The sequence below is a fragment of the Amphibalanus amphitrite genome, unplaced genomic scaffold (assembly GCF_019059575.1).
Source record: "Amphibalanus amphitrite isolate SeventyFive unplaced genomic scaffold, NRLGWU_Aamphi_draft 000293F_arrow, whole genome shotgun sequence".
Taxonomy (NCBI): domain Eukaryota; kingdom Metazoa; phylum Arthropoda; class Thecostraca; order Balanomorpha; family Balanidae; genus Amphibalanus; species Amphibalanus amphitrite.
The window spans coordinates 484,445-492,651 of record NW_024881788.1 but is presented as its reverse complement, the minus strand read 5'-3'; the positions used below and the strand labels follow the sequence as shown (position 1 = coordinate 492,651).

Genomic DNA, 8,207 nt, shown 5'->3' with positions numbered 1-8,207 from the left:
CGCGATATGGGACAGGCAGACGGGGGTTCGGCTCAGCGAAGGCAGCGCCCACTGGTGCCGGGGACTTTTTTAATAGACCTACTGTACAAACAATACGAGGGGCACACCAGCCATGAACATTGTGAGACTCTTCACTTATGCATACGAATTTATACGAAGCGTTCAGCAATGCACAAGCGGTAAATAAACACCACGATACAACTTGAATGCACTTTGAATGTGAATACAAGACATTCAGCGCCCTCATATTGGATAAGGCACAGCGCACAATATTTGAAGAGAGCGACGGCGTTCCTGGGTGGTCGCCCGTCTGCGTGAGGTAATGAGACTGGATCACTACAGTGCAAGGCTTTTTCAAAGTCACCAACAAAATGCATAAACTTGTAGCATCACAACAAAATTAATGTACGTACTCACAACCTAGGCCACGTGGCCGTGCACGGGGTCCTGTTAACCAGGTCAAATTAGCACCACTCAACGGCATGCAATGCTCTAGCACATCGGTACTTACAATAAAATGTCCACAGAGGCTCTATAGGCGATGAACAGCACACAAGCACAATCACCAACGGCCACGCCGCGCGGCACCGACACTGCTCACATCCGCTCTCGGAGACCAACGGCCGAAAACTGACAGATGCGCGCGGCCTTCAAACCGCAAACGGCCGATCTCGTTTCTGATTGGCTGAGTGATTCCATTTCAAATATCATCTTCACGAGGGTAAACAAGATCCACGCATGAAACGACTATCTGTACACGAGTCATGATACCCAGAAGGAAAGAGTTTTCGGGATGTTCTGGATCGCGAGAGTAATATTGATATTTGCATGATAATAATACTCTTCGCTGGCGAATAAGTTCATATCAACCACGTACCGTTACTATGCACATAATGGTAGCAAAGAGTTACCCTTTCAATGTACTCTTATCTTGCTGGTTTGATGAAAATGAACCCTCCAGGAGGTAGTAAAAAAGTTTTGAGTGTGAGCTGAACTGCTGAAGCTGGTCATTCTTCATGATCTCTGAGACGACAAGTGTGTGAATGCCACTTATGTGTATGCTTTTCCGATCTTCAAACACATAAAAGTGATATTATTATCAAATAAACAATATTCAAACTCCCTATAACAATACACACAACGGCTGGAAAACACTGCGCCGGTGCGCCAGAATTGACAGCATCGCCTGAATCTCAGCGACCAATCAGCTTTCGACCATCCCAGTGACGTCACATTGGCAGCATTTGGTAGCAATTTTCCTCCTATGGCCCGGTAAAGGGACGGACCCCCCCCCCCCTGAGCGGGTCGAAGGTCACCCTCTTCCAGCGAGATTGCTATTGGTGACTCTGTAACGCGTTCTTTGGACCGATCTATGAGCTGCATGTAGTGCATGACTTGTTTATTGCAAAATGCTGATAGAATCGCATATCTTTATGTCTCCTGCCTCATTCGCTTCCTATACTTTTTTGCCATAAGTGTCTCGAGTCTTTTTATCACCATTCCTTAGCTCAGCAAGCATCGCAGTGTATGCACTGTTTGCTGGCTGTCTGTATCGGCCAGTGCAGCCCAAAAAAGTTTCCTATAGTGAGCCCGGTACTTATTCCTGTCGGCTGTCGATCACTGGGCGAATAACACAGACCGGTGAGCTGAGAGGTCTCGCAATAGCTGGATGCTTTGGAGTAATCCGTCTCTGCAATGTTTACTCCGTTATTTCGGACCACATTTATAGTGAACAACATTGAACTCGGTGATAGTTCGAAGCTGGTCAATATATGTTGTATGATGGGCGATCGCGACGGAATACGTAACTTGCAAGCTGCCAACGTAAGCCATTTTACCAAATTCAAGGGCTCAAGCTTCCTTACTGACAGGATTTGTCAAGAGCGTGACGCCTGCTTCCGGGCTGTTCAGAAGTGTTCTCTGATCTGGACTGCATGGCGTTGCCCGAAACGGCACGAACGGTTCCTGCTCGATGCACAGGCACTCTTGGTAAATGGTCCACTGATCGGCGCAGCTTTAGTCCAGTGGCTTTTCCACAAGTCTTGTAAACTTGTTTAATAGTTTGGCCCTTGTCTGATTTTGGTGTAAAATAGAATAAGCATTGACTACCGGGCTCATTTACTGAAGCAATATGCTCGTCCAACAGGCTCGTCATAGCCGATGATCCAGCACGGCTATCCTATTTATCATGATAAACGACGCATCCTTATGCACGTAAAATGCAGAAGGGCATTTCCTTTGTAATCACTTGCCTATCCGAGAACAGAATGTGAAGTGTCACCGAGGACCACCACGCGGCATTAGTTCCGTTTCGACATGGAGGCTCCTTTCCACTAACTGCAACAATGTCACATGATTGGGATCACAAATTGCGTCGGCGACCACTTAGCAGCTACTACCGCGCGGTTATCATGAGGTCAGTTTCCCTCAAAGCTCGATGCTCCACTGCTTGTTGCGATGGCCCAGCCCCAATAGGTCATCAAAATAGGATCTGATGGTCCGATGAGAACGCGCGACTCGGGCAGTGATATGATACGCGGATCGCCGATCAGCAGGATACCTCGCAACTCATCCTCAGTCTGTTCAGGGAGACACCGGTTGGTCACGTGACTCGGAAACAAAAATCAGCTGATAGAGTGGCGGAATCGCCGTAATCAAACACGAATAATTCCGGACGATAAAGCGGCAGTATAGGAGTTTTCTTTACAACAGGTAATCATTGCAATGTATTATCATTCTATGACCCAGAAACGTTCATAAATCATATATTTCTTCGATGATTACTGCCGCAACCGACGCGCATATATTGTAGCCAGCGCATACAGCTGTGCTTTGCGATATTATATGTAATGAAACGGCCAATACTAATAATTTGTAACAAAGCTCGAAAAAAGATGGCATTCTATCTTGCTTCAACCTTCTACTTACGCTTTTATAATAACGACAGCGACACCATACGGCCTATCCACGCTATGCAACTCCATGGCGTGTCCGGCCGCACTCTGCCGAGTGTGCCGAGATCAGAGGCGGACCATCCGCGGCAAGTCCAGCTGCACTGCCCGGTACCTGGGAGGGCGACGCCTAGCCCCGCTCTGGCCGCTCGCTTCCGCGCACAACTAAGCTACCTGGCTAGGCCTGTGGGAGGGGAGGGAGAAAACCAACAACAGTCTGATGAGCCAGTGGAGTCTGTGAGCCGCGCCAATCAGCGCCCTTCCGCGCGCAGACGGGAGCTAAAGCTTTTCATCTCATTTCCTGTTTTCGCTGGTCCGCCAGTCACCAGCATCGTTCCGTGCTCTCCATCTTGGCCGATTCGGCCGTGTGCGTCAGCAACAACAGTGAGAGAGAGAGAGGGGGGAGAGGGAGAGATAGAGAGAGAGAGAGAGAGAGAGAGAGAGAGAGAGAGAGAGAGAGAGAGAGAGAGAGAGAGAGAGAGAGTCTCGGATCACGCCAGGCAGCCACATGGGTATCTATTGTTTATTTATTTTCCAGTGATCGCAAGCGTTTTTGTTTGGAACCGGGTGTGATCAGTATTTGACGCATTTCTGTGAACTGTATGATAAACCTGAAAAATAGTGAAATATATTCACTTTAATTCACATATCGCTTTTGATTCATGGTACGGCTGCTTGATTTTGCCACAACATACATACACAGCCGATCTCGGCATGTTTCTGTTCCAGAACAGCAGCTGCAGTGGACACCAAAAATGCATTCATGTTCTGACAACTTACTCCAAAGATACAAATATTTCACGACGAGCTGCTAAGTTCCAGAGAAAGTATTTTCTCGCTCACAGATGCTCAACAAGAAGCGCGCGATTGATTGCAACTAGCACGCTCACGATTTCTAAAATAGCGCTGGCCCAAACCTGCCCCTTACATCCAAATATAATATCTTAATTCCAGCCTCTGTCCTATTTATTATTTATTAGCGCACCGAGAGTGAATGATACCACGGCATAGCCGTCATATTACAGAGCACAAATTGCGAGACGACGTTCGAGACCCGTATCGGCGTATTCTTTACAGATCCGGGTGTCTCGCTTTCACTCTCAATCAACCCTGCCACACCATCAACCGAGCCACATCGGCTCCGACCATCTTGATCCCCGCACTGAAATCTGATGGCCGGCCCGTCATTTCATCCTATCCGTCGGCGCGCACTACACCCGAGCTCAGCCTAAAGTGCACTGTGCGGCCTTCTTCGGATGACACCTCTGAGCATGGCGCTTGCCTTGCACCTGGATGCTTAGAGCCTCTTGTTCGTGCACGGCCGTTAGCATTTCAGGAGTCGGATGGTCTCGGCGGTGGCGGCGCTGGTCACCGTGGAGCCGTCGGAAGACACCGTCAGCTCGAGCGCCCTCGACCAGTGACCTGTAAAGCAGCGAGTCGCGGCATGTCAAGACGACCGTCACGTTTCAGTCACGAAGGCCGTTATAGAAGTCACGGCGGCCGTCATATGCCAGCCGCGGCGACCATCACATAGCAGTCACGGTGACCGTCACAGGTCACGACGGTCGTCAAATACCACTACGAGCCACGGCGACCACGACTCATAGCTCATAACGTTTCCTGACGCACACTCAGCTATAATAACAGTATATAAGCCTGTACACACATTTCTCACTCGAGAAATCGAAACCCGAACCTGAGACCCATCATACGTCACGACACTAAGTTGCAGCGGCACCTGCATTAGCAGACATCCCATCCCGGCAACACAAAAAGTTCTCCCGAGCCACCCACCTAAGGACGCGGTGACGGGTCACAGAATTGCCATCACGTCGCTGATCTAGTGACGAAAAGGGACACAGCTGACCTGTGGACGCGTTGGTTCACACAATTAGGTACTGACCTGGAGATGATGTGATAGTTTCTGGTCAATGTCGATACGCGCGCCGCGTGGCTGGCCATCACACTCTGCCACCTCCGGATGACGTTCTACAGAGCTGGATCGACACGCTGTCTCCAGAACCACCGCCAGAAACAAGCCTGATGGAGGATGATATGATCAAAACTAAAAAACCACAAAGCACACAATGAAGACGACAAAAGCGGCGGCAGGCACATAATGACGATTGACGACCTATAACTAAATCAGCTTATTCAACGTCAAAAAAGGCTGCAAATGTCTATATTTTACTAGTCAAACGCCCGTGATAGGCTGATGTGCCTAGCTAGATGTAGCTTGACATTCCGAATGTGGCCTAACCCTCGCCCGTATGGGGGGGGGGTCGAACGGACCCCTCCTCGGTTTTTCGCGGATAACTCATAACTCGCATAAAAAAGACGCCGATTGCGACGAAACTTTCAGTACCCTCCAGTTGATCAATTTTACACATGTCCTTGACATTTTATGAACCTGACCCAAAAGAACTTTGACCTGTGACCTATTAAGCCCAGCTGCCGAGAGCCATGGCAGCTAGTTGGGGAAGCTTCAGTCCAGATAGCATATGCAAGTAGTAGCCATTCAGCAAGTCTGGTGGGAGGCACTTTCAGCAACTGTTCAGGCGTTAATTGGATGGAGAGTCCGGGGTGTGTGTGCACCAAAAAGCAGCAACTGCACACTCAGAACATTGGCAAAACCTGGGTAAAGCGAATGAGAGAGGGAGTCAGGAATCAGGCGTGCAGGGGTAGACAGCTGAAACAGGCGAGGAGAGCAGTGGAGACCTGGAGACATTATGAGGAAACATTGGTCTGGGCAGACACCCAGGTTGAGGTGAGTTGTCAAGACTCAGTCACCCAGACTCAGCACTGACAGCACTCACATCACCATAAATGTTACCAAATGCCGTGAATAGAATAGTAAGACATTTTATAAGATTGGACCCTGGGGGAACCTCCAGGCTTCCCCCATGGGATAGTTGTCTGTCCAACCCTTAGCAGGGTGGATGTTTGGGAGAGGTGGACAAAGCCCACAGAGGGCATGTATTTCATGATCGCTACACACATTGCAAGACTTTTTTAATGATATAATAACTCAAACTTATCCATGTAACTTGTCAATTACAGGACTTTGTGGGCTTTTGTTTATCAATTCTCAGAACATCATCTTTTCTGGTGAGTTACTTGCAACACGCATTGCTGCAAGCTCCAAAAGCACAACTCGAAATGGCCAACCACAGCAGGGTCTCAACCTGAAGCAGGAGATTGAGACGCAGAAGAGAAGGAGAGGATCAGGATCATGGAAACAAGAGAGCAGAGGACCAAAATGAATCTGGGTGAGGGGTTTATATAGACTTGACTTCAGGTAGACTACATACTTCGTAGGGTAGGTACCTACCTAATAATTCCGATGGCAGATCAATATAAAAACTATTTTGATTTGTATCTCAACTAACCACAGAAAAGAAACTTGACACAAATCCAACCCACCCGGCACAGATCAACTCACAATAAAAATACATTTCAAAATCCGTTTCCTGTTCCGTGGCCTATCAAAAACAAATCCAACAAGAAAATTCATTAAATTTGAAAATGTTTATAACCTTGAGCGCCTTGAGTTGAATCCAAAGCCATGCTGAATAGCTTGAAACTTCAAAGTGTTCTCAATCAGTAAAAGAAACACCGTTAAACCAATCAAATACAAAAGCTGGCGTTTGCTAGCGATAGCAGTACAGAAAACTGCGCGCAACTGCGGGTGATAATTATGGTCGGCAGTTTTCAATACCACGTTTCGTAAAGTTCCCGCGTTTATTTTGTTTAAAAACCTATACCAATAGATACAAAATTCAATTTTGTTTACTATCATGCTTTAAATAGACCCCACATCGGTCTTGTTTTCTATTAATATGCCATTAACTCTCACCGTGTGACCTTAGGCGGCAAGGAAGCCAACGCATACCAGACCAAAATAATGCATCTTTTAATTCTTAAACTGCAATAAATCATACATATTTTGGAAGAAAATTGAATTTTTATTTCAATAAAGGGTCTTTGTGAGCCCAACAATGACTAGTTCGCCATCTAGCTATGTTTTCGTCCAGAACTGTTTTGTATTCAAAATTCGAAGTTTTAGAATTAGACGTAAATCTTTTAAAGTTCCCGCGTTTCTTACGTTTTGACATTTTAATATGTTATAATGTAAGCGATTCTGTTAATTTTAGTGAAATATTTAGACCCCACATCGATCTAGTTTTTGAGAATCATTACATATAGTGGAACAGGGTGACCATTGACAGCAATGGTGGTTATGTATTGAACATCAACTAAACACAGTTTCCAACCTTTAAAAGGCAACAAAAGGCACAGAATCTGATAGATAATTCAATTTTGATATTTTTTGACCATGTTGTAAGCCCCACATCACTGAAGTTACTCGACAATTCATGGTAGAGCATTGGCAGGTCCGGTAGGCTGAACAGCTCAGAACTATGGTAATTTCGAAATTCAACAAAAGGGAGTTGGCCTTTGATATTACTTTTTGTCCTTCAATTTTAAATTTTGATTGTGAAAAATTAATTTTGTCCATGAACAATCCTTGCAACCTAAGATATATAATTTTTGAAATGGCGGAGATAGCCAACAATTTATTTTCGTTAATGCTTCACAGATTCATACATGGCGTGGTCTCTGATCATAAATCAAAAATATATATACATATAATAAAACTCATTGAAATTTGTTGCTTAGTTCTCTTTTTTAGACTTAAAGGGTCAGCTGAAAATAGTGGTCAAAATACCTTCGAACCGGTTTTACCTAGTACTCTATATACCGTGAGTCTGTTGTCAGATGAAGCCGGGCTAAGTTGACGAGGCTAACTTAGTACTTAGTTATTCTGCAATTGAGCTGCTCTGCTACTGTTCAGTTCTAACACTAGGTTTGCATTTCAAAAGAAAGGTTAAATTTACATGCAAGGAAATAATCGAAGCCAAAACTGAAAATAATGCTGCTGAAGTCTCAGCGCAGAATCAAATGACTAATAGATCCAGCGGACACTATCGCACTTGGCGCATAATGGCTGTGCTAAAGTCAGGTGAACCCCCAATATGTACATTTCATGGCTACTTTAATTGCAATTGACAGCTTTCACGCTATATACGCTCCTGTGCCTTACGTTTTTTTCATCAGCGTCCTAAGATCGCATCAGCAGAATGCATATTGTCTCGGCCGACGCAAGGTTAACAGTCCTCTCAAGAGATGGCGCTGCGATCGAGTTGCGGAAAACCGATACAGAGAGCATGGCACCATGGCCACAGTTAAAGAGAT

General features: G+C 46.0%; 1 long non-coding RNA gene across 7 annotated transcripts; it reads right to left on the bottom strand.

The window, feature by feature from the left end:
* Positions 1–3,563: 3,563 nt before the first annotated feature.
* On the bottom strand, positions 3,564–7,304 carry LOC122387638. Of its 7 annotated transcripts, none has more exons than XR_006257645.1 (3): positions 7,287–7,304; positions 4,855–4,991; positions 3,564–4,373 (listed from the first exon to the last, which is right to left on the bottom strand). It is a non-coding gene; the product is annotated as an uncharacterized LOC122387638 (long non-coding RNA). The 7 variants fall into 7 exon arrangements; XR_006257643.1 differs by lacking the exon at positions 7,287–7,304 and adding an exon at positions 7,226–7,243; XR_006257644.1 differs by lacking the exon at positions 7,287–7,304 and adding an exon at positions 6,808–6,825.
* Between the last annotated feature and the right edge of the window lie 903 nt (positions 7,305–8,207).